Source organism: Ceratotherium simum, chromosome 5, assembly GCF_057802395.1.
Source record: "Ceratotherium simum simum isolate JZ-2026a chromosome 5, ASM5780239v1, whole genome shotgun sequence".
Taxonomy (NCBI): Eukaryota; Metazoa; Chordata; class Mammalia; order Perissodactyla; family Rhinocerotidae; genus Ceratotherium; species Ceratotherium simum.
In genome coordinates this window covers 88,947,000-88,967,520 of record NC_141904.1, presented here as the reverse complement: position 1 = coordinate 88,967,520, position 20,521 = coordinate 88,947,000, and positions in this window count along the sequence as shown.

Here is a 20,521-nt window from a genome sequence, read left to right as displayed (position 1 = left end):
ATAGCCATTCTCATGGGTGTGAGGTGATATCTGAGTGTAGTTTTGATTTGCATTTCCCTGATGATTAGTGATGTTGAACATCTTTTCATATGCCCATTGGCCATCTGTATATCTTCCTTGGAAAAATGTCTGTTTATATCTAAAACAGAGGTGCTTTTAACCAATGGGGTCCAAACTGTTTTGGTAGCACACTCTTATTGGTAAAAAAAAAAAAAAGAAAAATGAGTATAGATTTCCATTATCTGCCATGTACTGATTTATAAATTATATACATATATATACTAATATTTATACACACACATGCACAAAAATAGAAATATTAAAGAGATGGAGGAAGGTAAAAAGATGTCTTTATGTCTTCTTCTTTCTGCAATAGATCTCGCATGACCCCTGGGGCTCACGTCCTATTTTGGAACCCGAGACGCCATGGCTGAGTGAAGCAGTGACGGAGGGAATGACAGACTGCTCATGAATCAGAGCTTTTAAGAGCGGAGGCTCTGCAACCAGACCATTTGGTTGCCTTCTTCACTTATTAGCTGTGTGTCCTTGGGCAAGTTGCTTAACCTCTCTGAGCCAAAGTTTTCTCATCTGTAAAGTGGAAATGGAAATGGTCTTGACTTCAAAAGACTATGGTGAGGAGTAAATGAGATCATCTATGGAAAGTGCTTAGAACAGGGCCTGGTACCTTGTTAGCTGTTGCTAGTGGGAAAATACTTCTTCCTGGAAATAAGGCTGAAAAAGTGGCCAGAGTCAGAGAGTCGAAGACTGCGGACTCAGGAGGGAAAGCATGTCATCGACTCCCCTCTGCTCTGTGTCAGGGCCGACAGAGGCTGGGCCTGAAACCCTCTCTGCAGTTAGCATGTGACGAGTGTGGCGGGGCCTGGGCCTCTAACTTGTGGTGACCAAACGGGGTCCCGTCTGTGCCGTGGGAGGAGGGTGTACAGTGGGGGTGGTCAGAGGCCTGGATGGCTTGGAATGTGCTCTGCTGGGCAGAGGAGGATGCAAGGACTCGGGGAACCGGAGCTGCAAACCTGAGCAGCTTTTGGCCAAGGACGTAGCTTGTCAGGGTCGTAACTCACTCATCCTCTGCCCAAGTTGGCAGCTCCAGTTCCTGGCTTACGAGGGTAGTTTCCCCCGGCTCCTCTGTGGACAGACTGCTGCAGAAGTACGTGGAAGGCTGCACGTATACATATAAAACTGGTATCCCTGCTCCTGCCCCAGCCTGGTCCAGCGGAATCACGGGGAATGGGACTCGGAATTCTATCTTGAGTACGCATTTCCCCAGGACTCCTCAGCCTGACTGACTTGGAAATGGTTGGATTACACATCCACATTGCCTGCTTTACCATTTTTAAGGGACTCGGAGTCTCTCTCTCTGAGGGTATAGCCCAGTGGTCAGGGTCATAGAGGCTGAGCCTCAGTTTCCTTGTCGGTAAACAGGGATAGTAAGAGTACCTGTTTTCTTCAAAAGTGAGGTCTAAGTCCTTTAGTAGAGGCCTGGCTGGTGAGTGCTCAGTAAGTAGGAAGCACGATTATTACTACAACAATAATAATTAATAATAGTAATTATTATCATTACTGGTTGTTGTTGTTGTATTAGATGTAAAATATTTCTTCCAGGAATTTAAGTTCATAAAAAAAAGGAGTTTGAATGTCATAGAAAAGAAATTCCTGGTCCACCAGATCAGAGCAAAACAGCGTGCAAGTCAGCTGCTAATTATGTTCCAAGAGGCCTCCAAGCAGAATCAAGCCCCTCCTGTGTCTTTACACACCCCTAAAAGTGCCACGTGCTTTGTGGAGGTGCCAAACCCCACTAATCACACCGTCTTTCTTTTCAATAGAAGAATGACTGCAGAAACAAAATCAAGCTGAAAAAATAATACGACAATGTATTAAAACACTTCAATATATTAAAACAATGTATTAAAACAGACACTTCTTCAATGAAAACACATTTAAAAATTTTCACATGTAAAATGGTTTTTCTTTAATTACTCTAATATAAAAGACAGCAATGTTTCACATTTTACAGACTATTAAGAAACAGTTTTAAATCTCTCTCATAAGTATTTAATGAAAACAAATTTGTTGAAGGGTAGCAACCACTACAAAATTAATACTACCAAATCATACGCGATGACTTTTGCATTAACAATAATATTTGGAGGATAGGTGGAGAAAATATCAAACAAGAATATGGACATCTTAAAACTACATTTTATGCAGCCTTTATCTTTTTACTAAATCTTGTGCATATTAGAAGACGTATTCAAGGCAGTTGTAAAGATATTCAGCTAAAGTCACACTTCAAATGATAAAGGGGCTTTGGCTTCATTTGACATCAGCAACGTGACTGATCGACACATCTAGGAACCAGAGTTTTTAGGGTTTTAGGTGTTTAATTGCCTGCAGTCTCTCAGCTGAGGATTCTGGCCTTACAAACTTGTTTTTGGCCCTCATTAGTGGGTTATAAATAATTTTTAATTAGGTGAAAGGGCATCCTGTTGAAGGTGCCGTGATGGGAGTTGTCAATAATAAAAGAAGAAAACGCTTAAGAAAAACTGGAACGTACGACTTTGTGTCATAAGACACTCTAAGCAGACTCAAGGGTGGTTTGAAGTTTTTCCTTGTGATTTTTCAAATGCTGCGCGCAAAGCAGTCATTGCGTTTGTAATGATCCTGACAGTGCCTTGGAAAATTTTCTTGTGCTTTCAAAATTAATATGATTGGAGTAAAATTGCAAAAGAATACTTAGCCCTTGAAATCTTGTTCTAATTAGCATATTTACAAAATCAAACATTCAGTGAAAAGTGCCTTGAAAAATCAGCCTAAGACCGGGGATTTGGCCTCCTGGCTTTCCCCAAGTTAATGGGCAGAATTAGATGACGCAAGAAATTTCTGTGACATCACAGCCCATCAAAATTTTGGCCAAGGAAATTTGGGATGTGGGAAATAGAAATTTAAAAAGTTACTTTTCATATATTTCTTAAAAAGGCAATGACATTGTTCTCTAGGTATCCATCCATGATTCCACGAAGTTCTGTCCATCCTTTTAACCAAATGTCTTGTCTAATGGCTGTTGACATCTGTGAATCCGTTTGTCTTTTCCAATATTGTAGAAGTGTTATAAATCCTTTAGTCCTTTTACATGATACAGAAATACATATCCCAAATCTTTGCATCTTAAAGAAATCCAGGAACCCTCCTCTCTTCTCGAATGATCTTCAGAGGAGTTTGAACTCTGGACTAAGTAGGGTAAACTTGACTGGTGCAATATCCATCGTCACAACCTTCACACGTGGTCCTCAAACCTCACCCAGCGGGAGAACCACGTGGTGAGCCTGTTGTGCTGCTGGTGCGGGAGGCGTGGAGTGGGGCCCGGGAATCTGCCGCTTTCCCCAACATTCTGGTGCTTCCAGAGCCGGAGGCCCATGGACCACACTTTGAGAAACAGCTATTTGCAGCTCCTGTCTGCTTCTTCTTCAGTGCTAGGTGCACCACTGTCAGGATGATTTGTTACTTTGTGGGTCACGGGAATGCGATGCACACAGACATTTGTGGAACGTCCTCAATGGTATTTTCATGGAGGCCCATCACGAGATGAAAACGTGCACACCAGTGTGGTAACGCCAGGGCCAGAGTTTCATGAACGCCCAGGCATCCCTGTCTTGATTATTGGAGTTTTATAACACATTCTGGCATCTGATAAGGCAAGCCCTTGACCCTCTTCAGGCGTGTCCTGGATCTTCTTGGGTTCCATATAATTTTGTGTTATTTAGTCTTTTTTAAAATTGACATAAGTCACAAACAATAAAATGCATCATTTTAAAGTGTACGATTCACAGTTTTTTAGTATATTCACAGGGTTGTGCACCCATCACCACTATCTACCTCCAGAATGCCGTCGCCTCCAAAATAAACCCCATACCCTTTATCAGTCACTTCCCATTGCCGCTTCCCCCTGGAACCACTAGTCTACTCCCAGTCTCTAGGGCTTTACCTATTCTGGACATTTCACATACATGGAATCATGCAATACGTGGCCTTTGTGTCTGGCTTCTTTCATTTAAAATAATGTTGTCAAGGTTCATCCATGCTGTAGCATCTATCAGTACTTCATTCCTTTTTATGGCTGAGTAAAATTCTGTTGTACAGATATATTATATTTTGTTTATCTATTCATCAGTTGATGGAAATTTTGGTTTATTCTACCTTTTGGCTACTGTGAATAGTGCTGTTATGAAGATTCATGTACAAGCTTTTGAGTGAACATATGTTTTCAATTCTCTTGGGTATATACCTAGGAGTAGAATTTCTGGTCATATGCTAACTCTATGTTTAACTTTGTGAGGACCCTCCAAACTATTTTCCACAGCAGCTGCACTGTTTTACATTCCCACCAGCAATGGATGAGGTTTTCAATTTCTTTACGTCCTCACTAACACTCCTTATTGTCTGTCTTTTTTATTAAAGCTGTCCCAATGGGTGTGAAGTGGAATCTTATTGTGGTTTTGATTTACTTTACCTTATGACTAATGATGTTGAGCATCTTTTCATGTGCTTATTGACCATTGTGTATCTTCTTGGGAGAAATGTCTATTCAAATCCTTTGCACATTTTTAATTGGATTATTTGTCTTTTTATTGCAAGAGTTCTTTATATATTCTGAATACTAGTCCCTTATCAGATATGTGATTTGCAAATATTTTATCCCATTCTGTGGGTTGTCTTTTCACTTTCTTGATGGTATCCTTTGAAGCACGAAGGTATTTAAATCTGATGAAATCCAATTTATCTATTTTTTCTTTGGTTTCTTGTGCTTTAGGTGTCATTAAGAAACTGCTGCCTAATCTAAACTCATGAAGATTTACACCTATGTTTTCTTCTAAGAGTTTTATGGTTTCAATTCTCATATTTATGTCTTTGATCCATTTTGAGTTAATTTTTGTATGTGGTGTGAGGTAGGGATCTGAATTCATTGATTTGCTGTTGCTATCCAGTTGTCTAGTATTGTTTGTTGAAAAGACTATTATTTCTCCACTGGATGTCTTGGCACCCTTGTCAAAATCAATTGGTCATAGATACATGGGTTTATTTCTGGACTTACAATTCTTTTCTGTTGATCCATATGTCTATCCTATGCCAGTACCACACTGTCTCAATTACCATAGCTTTGTAATAAGCTTTGAAATCAGGAAGTGTGAATCCTCCAATTTTGTTTCTTTAAAGATTGGTTTAGCTATTCTGGGTCCCTTGCATTTCCACATATATTTTAGGATCAGCTTGTCAATATCTGTAAAAACAGCAGTTGAAATTTTGATTGGGGTTCACTGAAACTGTAGATCATTTTGGGGAGTACTGTCATCTTTCCATTAAGTCTTCCTATCTATGAACATGGGATAATTTTCCATTTATTTAGAGCTTCTTTTTTTTTTTTTTTAAAGATTTTATTTATTTTTTGCCCCCAAAGCCCCAGTAGATAGTTGTATGTCACAGCCGCACACCCTTCCAGTTGTTGCATGTGGGACTCGGCCCCAGGATGGACAGAGAAGTGGTGCCTCGATGCGCACCCGGGATCCGAACCCGGGCCGCCAGCATCGCAGCACGCGCACTTAACCACCAAGCCACAGGGCCGGCCCTATTTAGAGCTTCTTTGTTTCAACAATGCTTTGTAGTTTTCAGTATATAAGCTCTGTACTTCTTTTGTTAAGTTTATTCCTAAGTGTTTTATTCTTTTTGATGCTATTGTAAATGGAATTGTTCTATTTCCTCTTTGGCTTGCTTATTGCTAGTGTACAGAAGCACAACTTATTTTGGTATATTGATCTTGTTTTCCTTAATCTTGCTGAACTCATTTATTATTTCTAATAGTTTTCTTTGTGTGTGGACCATATAAAATTTATAATCAGCTTGTCAAGGCCCCCAAAGAAACTTGCCAAGATTTTGATTGGAATTGCATTGAAACTATAGACAATTTGGTGTTGAATTGACATCTTTGCAACATTTAAATTTTCTTATCCATTATCTTTCCATTTATTTAGGTAACCTTTAATACTTTTCAGTTCCATCTTAATTTTCTGTGTACAAGTCTTACACATCTATTCTTGGATTTATTCTGAGGTAGTTTGTATTTTTTTCTTGACATTACTAATGTATCTTAAAGAAATAATGCTTCAAGATTTTCTGTTAGTATATAAAATACAATTACCTTTCATATATTAATCTTATAATCAGTCACCTTGCTAAACTTTCCCATTGTGTTTAGTAATTTTTCTATAGGTTCTTTGAATTCCTATTAATCATGGATTAAAATTAGTCTAATTCTGGACATTTGAGGACTGAAAAAAGGGAAAGAGCCAGAGCTGATATTAATTTAAGTAAAATGTTGTTTGTTTGCTGATGCTATCACACTGAACTTTAAACACAGTAAGCCATGCAATGACGTCGTCCATGCTATTGAAAGCATCATCTCTCTTGGTTCTCTTATTGACCATGGACTTGGATATAAGTCACTAGGTGCAAAGGTTTCTTTTCACCGTGGCTGGAGATGGAGCCCCCAGAGGGCTGGACAGGAAGAGGTGAAGCGTTAGCGTCCCAAGTGTCTCCAGTTAAAGCTGCAAGGGGACAGGAAATGGTGTTAGGAAGCATCATGGCACCATGCAATAGGGGATTGATTTTCTGTTTGCACTTAAGCAGGAAAAGACTCTTCCTTGAAGCTGTTGAAGATACTTGTCTTCAGGTGCAGAGATTGCAGGGGCCACAGACCACAGCCATGGGTGATTGTGCGGGAGGAGACGTCATCCTCCACTCCTCAGGCCAAGACCTGGAGCACCTGAATCTGGGGTCAGGGCCCGGAGGGGGAAGCAAGCGAGGCTGCTGCCTTGCTAACTCCAGGACACACCACCCACGCTCCATTCCAGAATGACTGTCTCCTGGGCGCTTCCTCTGGGCCCCGCACTTTGCACCCCAAGCCGATTGAATCCTCCCCACGCTCTCCACTCCTATCACCCCCGTTTGTATGATGAGGAAACTGAAGCTTGGGAAGATAGAAGAACAGGGTCAAAGTCACCCAGCTGGTAGGTGGTAGGGCAGGGGCAGATCCCAGGACCGCAGCTCTCAACTGCTCTCATCTGTGCCTCCCCACCCTGGAACAGAGCGCGGGAAACATCACTCACTCCCGAGAGGAGACGGAGGGAGGGCCTGCCCTGGTTCCCACAGAATGTCCAGGTCTTGGTGCCTTTTACATTTCAATCCTCCCTTTTCAATATGTTTAAATTACATATTTTAGTGTATACATGTTGCTTAGGATCTCTCCAAGGGGCCCTTATTACCTTGGTGAGGATGTTATGTATGTGAGCCTAAGGTCAGGGCTGGAATTCCTCTCTGTCTTTGTAGCCCTGCACGGGGCTGGGCATGTGGTTGAGGCTGAGAATATTTACTGGAAGGATGAATTACTCGTTCTCACAGAGAGGCTTCTGAGATAAAACCAGCTCACATTTATTGCAAGTTTACTCCGTGTCAGGGATCACTGGTATTTAAAATGCAGCAAACCGTTTAATCCTCACAACAGCCCTATGAGCTAGGTCCATTATGATTCCCACTTTATAGACCAGGAGACTGAGGCTCAGAGAGGTTGTGTCCTGGCCTGAGGTCTCAGCCACAGCAAGTGGGGCTGAGCCAGAAGTGACCTTGGACAACTGAATCCAAAGCCTGCCCTCTTAACCTCCACATGAGGGCACTCACTGTGTGACTCTGTGTCCCCTGCGTCTTCCTCCTCATCTTCAGCAGGGTCAACCAGCCACCGCTAGGATAGCTCCAGTGATGGGGGCTCAGTGCAGCGCCAGCCCTGCCGCTCCCTCCCCACGCTGGTTGCACCGCTCCTGGCCCCTTCTCCGCCACACTGAACTGTGTGAAGTTCTCTGAGGCGGACCGTCACTGCCCATTCCATTTCGTGATGCTGATGTCTGAACTATCCGGCCACGTTTGTCCAGCTGGAAAACCCACTTCAAAGTCTGGGCTATTCCACTGAGTTGAAAACATCACCAATTGTAAGATGCACCTTTATTTTACATACACTCGAGAAAGAAAAATCCTACCAGTTAGACTTGGACGTAATGCTTTCTTATCATTTGGAATTTTTATTTTATTGTTATTGAAGGAACTCTTTAGGTATAGAGTTTATCATTTATTACTCTTGTGCATAAAAAATTATTCAAAACAGTCAGACCCTGAATGTGAACAAGTTTTAGGACCAACTTAAGCAATTTATTTCTCCAGGTGTTCAAGACCATCGACTGCAGCACTTCTAAAAAGACTGCTCCACTGGTCTCTCTGGGGCTTTCTCCCTCACCTCTGACACCCATTCTGCAAGGCCGCTGGAGTCTTCTCCCTGGGCCTGTGCTGGCCCCCATCCTGCATGTACCAGTAACAGGAAGTGACAGCTTCATCTATTCGTGTGGATCTTCTCTTTTGGGATCAGTAGTTGCTTTGCAAGAAAATATGGTTATTTCTTCTGCTAAATATTTGCTTTACTAACGTCACCTTTATACGCTGTTCCCAGGTCTCTTTGCATACACAATAACTTTTCACTTCAATGCCAAGTCATAGTGTAACCTCCTTGAAGACATTTTAAGTGGCAATTTAATGTAACAGGTGTCATTCCAACAATGCTCAGACCTCAGCAGAGTGATGACAAATGAGCGGCCATGACCGAGCTCACACAAGCACAGGCAGTGACAGCTGCCGCCTGGTGACCAGGAGGGTGAGCTGCTCTCCTTCTCAGAGACGGTACAGTGAGAAACTCAGGAGCGTGAGCCCCCCGAGGGCAGCAGTGCGCCTCATTCCTCTCTGTGCCCCCAGGGCATGACCCAGGGAAATATTTTTTGAATAATTAGGTGAATTGAGTAAGACACACTGCAGCTGGGGACAGTGACGGTGCAGGAGGGTTCAGGAAAACACTAACAAGCAGCTGTAAGAACTCAAATCACAGAAGGCTGGGGCCAGCGAGTTTAGGGGCAAAGTGCCCACTTGGCCAGAAGTAGACCCTGAAAGTGTCACAGCTTCATGTCTGGAAACAGCTGGTCATGGATGGTAGAATAGCAGATCTTAGAGGGTGCTGAGAGATCTTGTTCAACCCCCGACAACTAATTCATGGAGGAGCCAAGACGCAAACCGGAGGGTCCTGGCTCAAGCAGGACGCCGCCCTCGCTGCCTCCTGCAGGCTGGGTTGCCTCAGGCAGCACGGAGCCCCTGACACTTGAGGTTTATAGGGAGAAGCGGGAAACCTACTCCACCTTTGGTGGTAGAAACACCACAGGCTATGAGGCGGCCGGCCTTTGGGAGCTTTGTCGAACAACCTTAGCCCAAGCGGAAGGTTTCACGGATGAGGAAACCGAGGCTCACGCATCGCCTCCTTTAGGAAGCCTCTCCTTCCTCCTCGGAACACTCCTCCAGGCCCCAAGCCACTTGCTACTCTCTTGGCAGTTTGTCTCTTCTTTTGCCATCGTCTATCAGTTGTTTGTGTCTGGATTTATCCCCCTGATGATACGATAACCTTCAGTAAAGGTGCCATCTCCTTAGTGGCCACATGATCTGGTGGAGGGAGGGTTGACTTTGAACCACTTATATGGTCGTGGGATAGCAGGAAAGTTACTTACAATATCTGTGCCTCGGTTTCCCCTATCTGTAAAATGGAGATGGTAGTAATAGTACTTACCCTCCTCTGTGGTTGAGAGGATTAAAAGAGATAAGGAATGTGCAAGTGCCTAGAAGAGCACCTGGCACATGTCAGTTCTCAGGAAATGTTAGATTTGAGTTGTCATCACCATCATCATCACCTCTAGGCTTTCTCCATAGCGTGAAGCAGACGTCTGTGAATTAAATGAATTTGTGTCTGTATGGTGGACAAACATCTCTACAGCACCATTACCCTCCTCTGGTAAGCGCCCATCTTCCTTTGGGAAGTCACTCCTCTCAGGGTTAGCCCCCAGGGTCATGGTGGGCTCTGCCGCAGCGCCACCACCCTGGCCCATGTCAATCTGTGCAGCACTTGCCCAGCCACAGTGATTGGCTCTAGGATGATCACATAACCGAGGTCTGGCCAATCAGAAACAACAACTGAATTCTAGGTCTTTGAGCTGTCTCGCCCCCAGGGACATACAGCTGGAAAAGTGGAGCATTGACATCTCTGCCTCCCTCTCTTCATCCCAACTGAGAGCCTGCCTGAGAAAAGAGCCAGTGCAGAGGGAGTAGACCCCAGAGAGGAAGTGAGAGAAATCAGTACTGGTGACATAATTTGACCCCTGCATTAATTAAGCTTCACCTGAAGGCAGATCTACTCTTTGCCTTTTTTAATTAGTGAGAAAAAAATTCCTTTTATGCTTAAGCCAGCTTGGGTTAGGCACCTGAAAGGGCCCTAAATAATAGTTATTCTAAGCCTGTGTGACATACAAATTTACATATATTTCTAACTGCATTTTTAAAAGAACTTTTCCACAAATGTAAAATACAGTGCAGTCAGTGTGAGACCACGAGATCCTTGGGCTTTGACTAGCTTGCACAGATAAGTGCCAGGCCCTGCACCCTCCTCCTGGAAACCCGGTTACCTGCTTCCCTCCACTTCCTTCGCACAGTCTGAGCTGCAACCACGCTGTCTTGTGCCAACACTGCCACCCTGTGGCCAAGTCATGTCTGACTCAGTGTCTGTCCCACATCTTTCTTCAGTATCCCAGGAGGGAATTATGATCACTTCTCCTCTTGTGTCTCTTTTTATTTATATCATCTCAGCTCAGTTCAGGCAATTTCCTTCTGACCCACACGTGTCACCCTTCTCCTTTGTCTTTCTGTGCTATTTCTTGGCCAATCTCTTCTGGAAATCAGCCCCTCCAACCCCTCCCTCAGCCCACCTTGTCCCTTCCTTCTCTATCCATTTATGTGTCACCCTCGCCCCCCCAGCCCGCTCTCCTCCTTACTCCCAGGGAGCCTTTGACATGTGAGCGATGTTGGCAGAGTTGTGATTTGGGTGAGGAGCTCACTCCACCTCCCCCAGCACCCCCGCCCTGCCTGTTCCGCAGACTGTGGCCCTGAGGACCAATCACCTGTCTGCATCTCCCCTCCTGCACTAGCAGAGGCCCGATCCAGAGGAGGCCCTGACAGTGTTTGCCCAGGGAACACACCCGAGGACTCGGTCTCTGGGCTCTGCCTGATGCGTGTATGGTGAGCTTTGCTCTGGCCAAGGCCCCGTGGCTTGGAGCTCAGACCCACTGCCCCCCTTTCAGACAAGTGTATCACAATGGTTCCTTTCCTTGCCTGAAGTCAAATTCATAGAAAATATTACCTGCTTGCAACCCATAATTTAAACAAATTAATATAATGCCCTAGTTGTAATATTAAAGAGAAATAAAGGAAAATAATTTGTAACAAAATAATACGCATTTCATCACATGAATGCTTGGGCAGGACCACGCCAGGAGAGAGGATGCAGTTGTCAAGAGATTGTGCCTGTTTATAATGGACGTGTTTAGATTTAAGAGAAAGAAGACACTAACTGAGTAACGTAACACTTTGAAATAAGGCCTAAAGCACACACTTACGCACACGCACAGAACGGGCTGTGTGTACCAGAGCGGCAGGTGCAGACCGATGCAGGCATGGTCTGTGGCGACGGGCTGCAGGTGACGTTCTGAAAGGTGAACACTCTCGGGAAGGTGCTGGGAGACAGGAAGCGTAGCTTTCCCTGGATTCACATGGTGGTTTGGTTCCATCTCTGGCAAGTTCACGTGTATTCAACACCTTGCAAAAAGTAATAGAACCACTTTGTGTTTAAATGCAAAACAGAGTGAGAGTCTAGACTCTGGTAATCACTAAGAGGGATGCTGGCCATTCTTCCCGGGTGGAACGGTCCTGTGCCCTGAGATGCCCAGCTTCCAGGATCCTGTCTGCTAAATGGGAAGGGCTTCACCCCTGACTGCTGAGATGAGCATGAACACCCCGTAAAAGTCCACGGTGCCCCTGGGTGATAAAACTCCCTGTGAGGAACCCTAGCTTAGAAAAAAGTCTACGAGCTGTAGGGACCATGGTCGACGCTGCACGGCCGTGGGTAAAGCGCTCCCTGTGCCTGGATAGCTCCCCTGTGAGATGGGGCTTTCTGATGTCAGGTAAGACGGTGTGTTGATCCATGGCAGGGACTCAGTGGCAGGAGCTCCCTCCTTCTCTCCCCTGTAGTCCTTGGTCAGTCCTCAAAGACCCCACCCTTTCTCTCATTCAAGGAAGCTGGGGTTCAGGCCCATCTATCCGTGCGTGCTTCCAGAAGCTTCTGGGGGTTAGCCCTGCATTGCATCTGAGCTCCCTTTCCCTTCTATACCTTGTGCCATCCAGAAGCCTGAACCTCTATCAGACTCTGATTCCTTCACTCAAACATTGCTTGAGCACCTGCTGTGTGCACTGACAGCCTTGTGAGGGTGTGAAAGGAGTCACAGACTGGGGCTCAGATCCAAGGCTCAGCACAAGGCCTGTGCTGTCTGAAGGCAGCAGAGAGGGCTTCCTGGAAGAGGGGGTACCTGAGCAGGACCCTGAGGGTGGGGAGGGTTTGGACATGGAGCTCTGAGGAGAAGAACATCCTGGGAGAAGCAGTGTGGGGTCAGCGTCTGAGAGGCTAGGCTGGGGCATGGAAGGCCATCAGAAATCACTCTGTCACTAGCCTGGGTCAGGTCCTGTCTGCTCCGGCCTGCGCCACAGCACCAACGCCTCCCTGGTAGCCCGGCCTCCAGCCATGACCCTCCAATCCACCCTGACAGCTTCTGCCAAGAGGAAACCTTCCCCAGATTCACCGTTAACCTGGCCCAGCCCTGCTTAAGCCCTCCACGGCTCCCGTCTCCGGCAGGGCAGGCAGGTCCTTGGCGACCTGGACGGCTGGTTGTTCCCGCCTCCACCCCGTTACTCCCTGCTCCTACTGTCTGGTTTATTCATTTCTTCATCCAACACACGCTTACTGAACACCTACTGTGTGCCAGGTCTGCGCAATTAGTAAAACCCAGACAGAGAAGTTCCTGATCTCACGCGACTGACACTCTGGTGGGGAGACAGACAACGAAGAAAACACAAAAATGGAAGATGACAGTAGGAGTTAAGCAGATAGGAAAAATACAGCAGGGTCGGGGGACAGAGAGTAAGGATGGATTTTTCTTAAATATATATTTTAAAATTTAAGGGTTGATCCAATACCATTTTGTCCTTCCTGGCTTAAAAAATCCAGATTTTGTTCCTGCAACAGTTTTGTGCCTAATTCTGAGGGTGAATTCTGATTGGAGTTGGCTGATCTTGGCAGTCCCATTTCCCTTGCCAGGGATTGGTCCAGGGATGGGCATATGACTCTGTTTGGCCAATAGTATTTAAGGGAAAGACTGCCAGGGGCTTCTGGAAATGATTTCCTAGAAGGGATGTGCATAGAGAACACCTTTTATGCCGTAGCTCCCCTCAATTTTGCTTAAGCTGCTGTCATGAGAGGATGTGCTGTTGGAGCTGTGGCAGCCATCTTGTGACCGTGAGCAGAGACAGCATGGCATGCAAAGAGTGGCAGACTGGGAAATTAGACAAACTTGCATCCTCAGTGACATAATTGCACCCCTGAAGAAGCACAGTCCTCACCTCAGAACTTCTTCTCTGGTCGACACTAGTGCCTTAGATCAAGGCTCCTTATTAGTGGATGTTATGGTTGTAGGTGTGCTGAGTTACAACCTCCTTCAGGCCTCAGGCAGCCAGAGCAGGCTGAGTGTCTGGAGCCCCCAGGCTGGTAGCCTCTGCCTTCCAGCAGTGCCTTCTATTTCCCACAGTAGCCAACCCATGCCACCATCTCTCTGGAGAGCATGGACCGGTGGGGTGAAGTCGGGAGGCAGTGCTTGAGGCCCTGAGAGTCCAGTGTCCCACTGTGGACCACCATCCCCATCTTCAGTGACCACTCTGCTCTTGTCATTTGGAATTACTCTCTGCTCCCCAGACACCCCAGACCCTAGCTAGCTCCATGCTTTTACACTTGCTGTTCTGTCTGCCTGAATGCCCTATCTGCTCATCTCTTTCTGGCAAACTCCTGCTCATCCCTCAATGTCCAGTTTGAGATCAAATGTTGCCTCTTCTGTGAAACTTCTCCAAGCCTCTGCTCCAGGGTCTCTTTGGTGCTTCCTCCTGCCCGCCACTCACTGCCGTTGGCTGATGGTCTCTTCTGCTATAGACCAGGCCTTCCACAAGCCCAGGGGCTGGGTTTCCTTTATACCTGTGGTCCTTGTCCCTAGTGCCAGAACTGGAGGGCTCAGACCAGGGGCCAACAATTTTCGTTGGTTGGCTGAGTGAGTGAGGTGAGTGAGTGAATGAATGAAGGAAGGTTCTCAGCTGCCAGCCTGAGGGCAGAGGCCAGGTTGGCCTCTCCTCTGTGCAGGGCGCAGCGCCAAGGTGGCGCTGGCACAGTGGTTGTTCCGATGATCTGGAGGTGAACTCTGCAAGGGGAGACCAGGCGGCCCTGCCGCGCGGGGGCAGGTGGAGGCCTGCCTGCTCCCAGCCCTGCCGCCGCCTCTGAGCTCCGCTCCTCTCCCTGCATCTCGGGCGGGCAGCCGCCCAGGGGCCGGGCCCCCCTCGTTCCTCCCCAAGGCCTCTGCCAGCTGACTTATCCTCTCCGCCATCTCCAGACTCCCGGATCAGCCCCCTTTCCTTCAGGTGTGCATGCGGTGGGACGCTGGAGAGTGGGGCAGGTGACAGTCCTCGCTGCTCTGGGGAAAATGAATTAGCCTGGGTTCCGCAAATCACTTTGAAGATTAAAAAAAAAGAAAAAGAAAAAGAAAACACACGCACTAGTCCCTTATCAGGACGATTATTACCTTGAGGCTTACCTCTCCTCTTTGCTAGGGCACGGTTCGTCCCCATTCCATTCCATACCTGTTTTTCTAGAAAATCCAACTTCTGAAACCCAGGCACTTTGGTGCGTTTGGGAAGGTGCCTTTGGGTCCTCTCTGGGCGGGGCCTCAGCTGCTGAAAACTGGTTTCCAGTTGCTGCTGGGATATGGGTTAGGCTTCAGATGTGGGTTAGGATTCTGAGCCTGGGGACCCCTGGCTGGGGCCTAGCCTCTCTGAGCCTCCGTATTTCAGCAAAAAGAGGATAGTAATACTTCCCTCGGAACTGCCATACAACAGGTGCTCAATAAACAGAGCTCCCAGCCCCTCCCGACTATCTTGGGACAGAGCAGACAGAGTCTGCACGGCCCCAGGTAAAGGCTGGGCCTGTTGTCTGGGCCTGGTTTCCCAGGTACTCCCCAGGGACCACCCAGCCAGCCTGCCCGCTACAGGGCAGACTCCAGCTCAGAACCGCAGGAACAGCTGACAGCTGCCAGGATGCCGGCTTCCTCTCCACAGTCGGAAGGGCCTCGCCGTGCCAGGCCAGGCCAGGGGCAGGCAACATAGTGGGCCCTAGGTGTCATGCTCCAGACTGAAGTCATCTCCTTGAGATGCCCTGGAACGTGCCCCCTGTCCTTTCCTGAAGTGGAAACTGAGGCTCAGAGAGGTCCAGTCTCTGGTTAATGGACACCAGCTGGGCTTCCCCGCTTCTCACACCAGCCGGGCTGGGGGAGGGGTGGCTGACAGGCAGACAGGTGAGGTTTGGCAGAGGGAAGATCTGTGAGCTTTTATGGGGCTTCAAAAGTTTGGCATGGTTCAGCTCGAGGTGGGCGATGCTTCCTTCTTGGGGACACCTGCCCCTCTCAGGTCCTGGCATACCTGCCAGGCAACAGGTGGGCCTCAGAACCGGCTCATTTATGGCTCCAGGTGAGTGATGGTGGGACCCCCCACTGAGGAGTGGAGGGACAGGGCCTCAGGCTCCACAGGAAAGGCCAGAGGCGCCCTCCCATGTCCACTTCACACCTGGGGCCCGGCTCCTGACCAGCTCCATCGCCTGGAGCTCCGGGAAACCAGAGGGCTTCTCTTTCATTCTCCTCCCCGCGGAGGGCCCCTCTCCGACTGGGCCCCCTCTGCCTCAGACGATGAGTGACAAGTGCCTCCTAGGAGCCAGGCCTGCAAAGGGCAATGTGGGGTCCCTGATGGAAAGGCGGTCACTGGGCTTGGTCTGGAGCATGTCCCTCACCTCGCTGAGCCTCAGTTTCCTCTTCTGTAAAACGGGGATAAGAAAAGCCCCCCTAACAGGGCTGCTGAGGAGATTAAATGAGATAGAAAAATAGCTGGGTCTGGGGGCTCCCAGGTGTTCGTTCACAGCAGCATGGGTCCACCTTGTACGAGGGGATCAGGAGGGGAGTAAGCTTGGAGACGCCGTTTCCTGAGGGTGACGCGACAGCAGTTGGTGGCATCTACCTGCCGACAGAGTCTGAGCCAGTCTTTGCCCTTGAGGAACTCTCAAAGTGGGAAGAGAGATTGAAACGCCAGTGTGCTGATGGGGATGGGACGAGAGCAACGACTGGCCTTTACTCAGCACTTGCACTGTGCCGGCCTCTCACTGTCAATGCTTTCCATGTTCTAGCTCACAGTGCCCTCTGCGCCACACCATCCCAGGAGGCTGGTGTTGTTTTGTGAGGAAGACCAGCCCTGAGCTAACAGCTGTTGCCAATCCTCCTCTTTTTGCTGGGGAAGACTGGCCTGGGCTAACATCCGTGCCCATCTTCCTCCACTTTATATGGGACGCCGCCACGGCATGGCCTGACAAGCGGTGCGTAGGTCCATGCCCGGGATCTGAACCTGCGAACCCCAGGCCGCTGAAGCAGAACGTGCGCACTTAACTGCTGCGCCACCAGGCCGGCCCTGAGGAGGCTGGTGTTTTATGGCCATTCTCAATTTTGGGGTGAGGAACTGAAGCACAGAGAGGTCGGGTCGGGGCCTGAGGACACAATGCATGGCTAGAAAGTGGCGGACCAAGGATCTGAACCCAGGCGCTCAGGCTCTAAAGCCACTTCTTTTAGCCACTGAATCATGCTGTCTTTCAGAGAACACTGAGGATCTGCCTCAGAAAGTATAGGATCCGTGTCATAAAGGAGAAGGGAAGAGGATCTGGGAGATGATCCATGGTTCTTCCTACATGTCGGCCCCCTCCTGCTCACATACCGTCACTGGATCCCTAGTGTGTACAGGCCGATGCAGGGCCCTGGGTCCCCTGACCCCCATGTCGTCCTCGCCCTCCACCACCCACATCACCTGCTGGCCCCTCCTTGTCTGGCGTGGTCTTTCTAAACTCCTCGCTTCCCCTCACACTGCCCTCTCTGCCCAGCCCTTGTCTCCCTTCCCACAAGCCCAGCTCCCGTGCGGCCTTGGCTCCCAGGGTTAGAGAGAACGGTCGCCCCGTCCCCTGAGGGCTGGTGAGTACCTGGTCCTACCAGCCAAACACAGTCATTCCAGGGGTTTCTAAGAGGTGCCGGGTTTTAATACTGTGATTGTTTTATCACATTTTTGTTTAAACCCTTGAGTGTCTGTAGATATCTACAATGTAGAAAGTCTGGAAAATAGAAAAGCAGAAGGCAAAGAAAGGGTCTTCGAATGCTGCGCCCTGCCCAGGAGAGAGCTGCTGTTAGTGAACACCGGGTCTGGCCCACAGGCCTTTCCTCCCGTTTCTAGTCATGCGTAGTTTCAAAACGTTTATTCAGACTGCTGCAGGTGATGGGAAGACCCGCATTTTCCTCTCTTGTTTCAGGGTCTATTCCCCAGGGGATGGGAAGGTCCTCCTGCATGTAGCCTAAGTCTCTCCCAGGGCTTCCCCATGGGTCACGCCCTCAGAAGCAGCGGACCCCCGAGAGTTGCCATCCTGGGTTGCAGAGATAGGCAAGAACAAGGGGCTTCACTGGAATCTGCGCGGAGGGGTCAGGGGTTCTGGGCACCCCATAAAATGAGGTCTGGGAGGTCGCTAAGTAACCCCGGCAACCCAGCAGGCCAGCTCCACAGGGGCAGGTGCCTCTGTCTGTCTTGTCCACTCCTGTGTCGCCAGGCCCATAGGATAACTGGCAACATGGCCTGGCCCCGAGCAGGCGCTCACGTTGGTGGCTCGTGGCATGAACGAGGGAGAAGTGCGGTGTGCAGGGGTGGGGAGACGGCACAGACCAGAGAGAAGGGCTTGCCCGCGTCGGAGACTTGAGCATCAGAGGCTGCGCTGTCCCCTCGGGATGCGGGGGAGGGGAGAGCCCCGGGGCCAAGATGGGGTGGAGGGGCTTCCTGGCCGGGTCAGGAGGCTCCGCCCAGCCACCTGCCACCACTGGGCAGAGGAAGTGGAGGCTACCATGTCAGAACGCCTGCCCGAGGGCAGCCTCGCTCTGGAGCCATTTATCACCTGCAGCATTCCAGGAATGCAGAGACAGCGGGTGACAGAGGACGTGGAGGCAGGGGGGTTGGGGGGAGCCTTTCTCCAAGAAGCAGAGAACCCAGGCCCTTGGCGTCTGGGGAGGTGTGGGTCTAGCCTGGAGACTTGCACGCGCAGAGCCTCGGGTACCACTGGCTTTTACGGGCTGTCCACTGTGAGCCAGCCACTGTAGGGCCTCTCACAGCGCTAGGCGCTGCCACAGTCCCCAAGTTCGCGCCCCCGGGGACCAGCAGAGCCAGGATTCACACAGGCGGCCTGGGGCTGGAGCTCACACACTGATGCAGAGTGCTCCTGTTAGAACCCAAGCCAGGCAGGGCCCTGCTGTCCGCCCAGCCCCCATACGGCTCCCACCCACTCAGAGGAAAAGCTGAAGTCCTTACAGCGCCACAGCACCAGCCAAGTCAGTGCCTCTCTGGCCTTGTCTCCTGCCACCCTTCCTCTTGCTCACTCCGCTCAGGCTGCAGACTCCTGCCGGCCTGCCCCAGGGCCTTTGCACTCTCTGGTCCCACTGCCTGGGATGCTCCTCCCCTATTTAGCTGCTTGGCTCACTCCCTCACCTCCAGGTCTCTGCTCAGAAATCACCTCCTCCAAGAGGCCTTCCCCGACCACTTCTGCATGCCCTACGCCCTCAAGACCTGCTCTGTCTAATAGAGCAGCCCCCAGTCATGTGTTGCTCCTGAGCACTTGAAATGCAGCAAGTCAGCATCGAGACATGCTGTGAGGGTCAAATGCACCGGATTTCCAAGACCTAGCATTACAAAAAAATGTAAAATATCTCATAATATTTTTTTTGTATTGATTACATGTTGCCATGATAATATTTTGAATTTTTTGGATTAAATTAAATATATTATTAATATTAATTTTATCTATTTCTTGTTACGTTTTTCAAACCAGCCACGAGAAAGTCGAGAATAACGTGGGAGGCACCTTCGCCCTGGTCTCTCTCTCTCGATAGCACTCCCCGTCTGCCGGTCCCGGGTTCGGTTGTCTGTCTGTCTGTCTATCGCCTGGGCCTCTCCAGCGGGAGGGTGTGGTTTGCGCCTGTGTCCCCGCTGCCCCTCGCACACATGGCAGCAGTTGTCGGGTGAGGAGGGGCCTGCACTGTGTCGGGGTTGCTCTAGGCTTTGCTCCTGAGCGTCTGAACTTGGGTGGGGTAGGAGTCAGAGGAGGAGTGCTGGGGTCCTCGGTGCGGGGCGCAGAGCACTACGGGAAGAGCGAGATTTGGATTCGGGAGCAGCGCTGCCTCTGGCTCACTTGGTCACTCTGCGTTTACCGTCGTCCTCTGAGGGTCGCACTCTGCCTGAGGTTCTCATGGGCTCCTGGAGGTTGTCCTGCGAGCTCCAGTGGCCGGGAGAAGCTGGGGCAGCTGCCATCTAGGCAGACTCACGCCTGAGCTAGACAACAAGACTGAATGAGCCGTGGCCCGGAGAGAGACCGCCGCCGTTAACGTGTGGGCCCTCCGGGAGGGGGTGGAAATGGAGGAGCGGGGCCCGGTTTGGTTGGGAGGTCCCAGTGCCTTCCAGGGCGGGGGGTGGGCAAGGGCCAGAGGGGCCTGGGGACTCACAGGTGGACACGGCATGGTCCATGTCCTTGAGAGGGATCTCAGGGAACTCCAGTGCAGTGGGGTAAAGAGCAGGGCTTGGTCAGAGAGGGGCTGTGGGATTCCAGAAGTGAGTGTGGCCTCTGCCTGTCTGGCCAGAGAAGGTTCCCGGAGGAAGGGACATTTCCCCTGCTGGGGGAAGGCTGAGTGGGCCTGAGGGCAGCTGTGCAGAGGTGTGGTGGGGTGTGGGCTGGACAAGGAGGCCGTGAGGCTGGAGCGACGGGGCGCTGGTGGTAGTGGGAGCTGGGCCAGAGGGGTCGTCAGGGGTCCGGCTGCACTCGAGTGGGCTCCGGCCTGCCCTGGGGCTCTGTGACCGTGGGCGCTGTGGTGGCTGCTGCTCCAGGTCTGCGCAGAAGGGGACCAGAGAACCCCCGGCATCCCCTGGCGAGTCAGGCAGCCAGCGATTCCCCACGGGTGCCCCAGGATGTCCGTCCAGTCGCAGCTTGCACACCTCCCGGTATGAGCTTCCCACTCCTTCCAGGGCAGCTCAAGACCGGGACGGACGTTCTCCTCAGGCCAAGCTGAGCTTGCCCCGGCGACCGCCGCCCCTCCCCCAGGTCTGGGTTTGAACCTCAGGGACATAAATG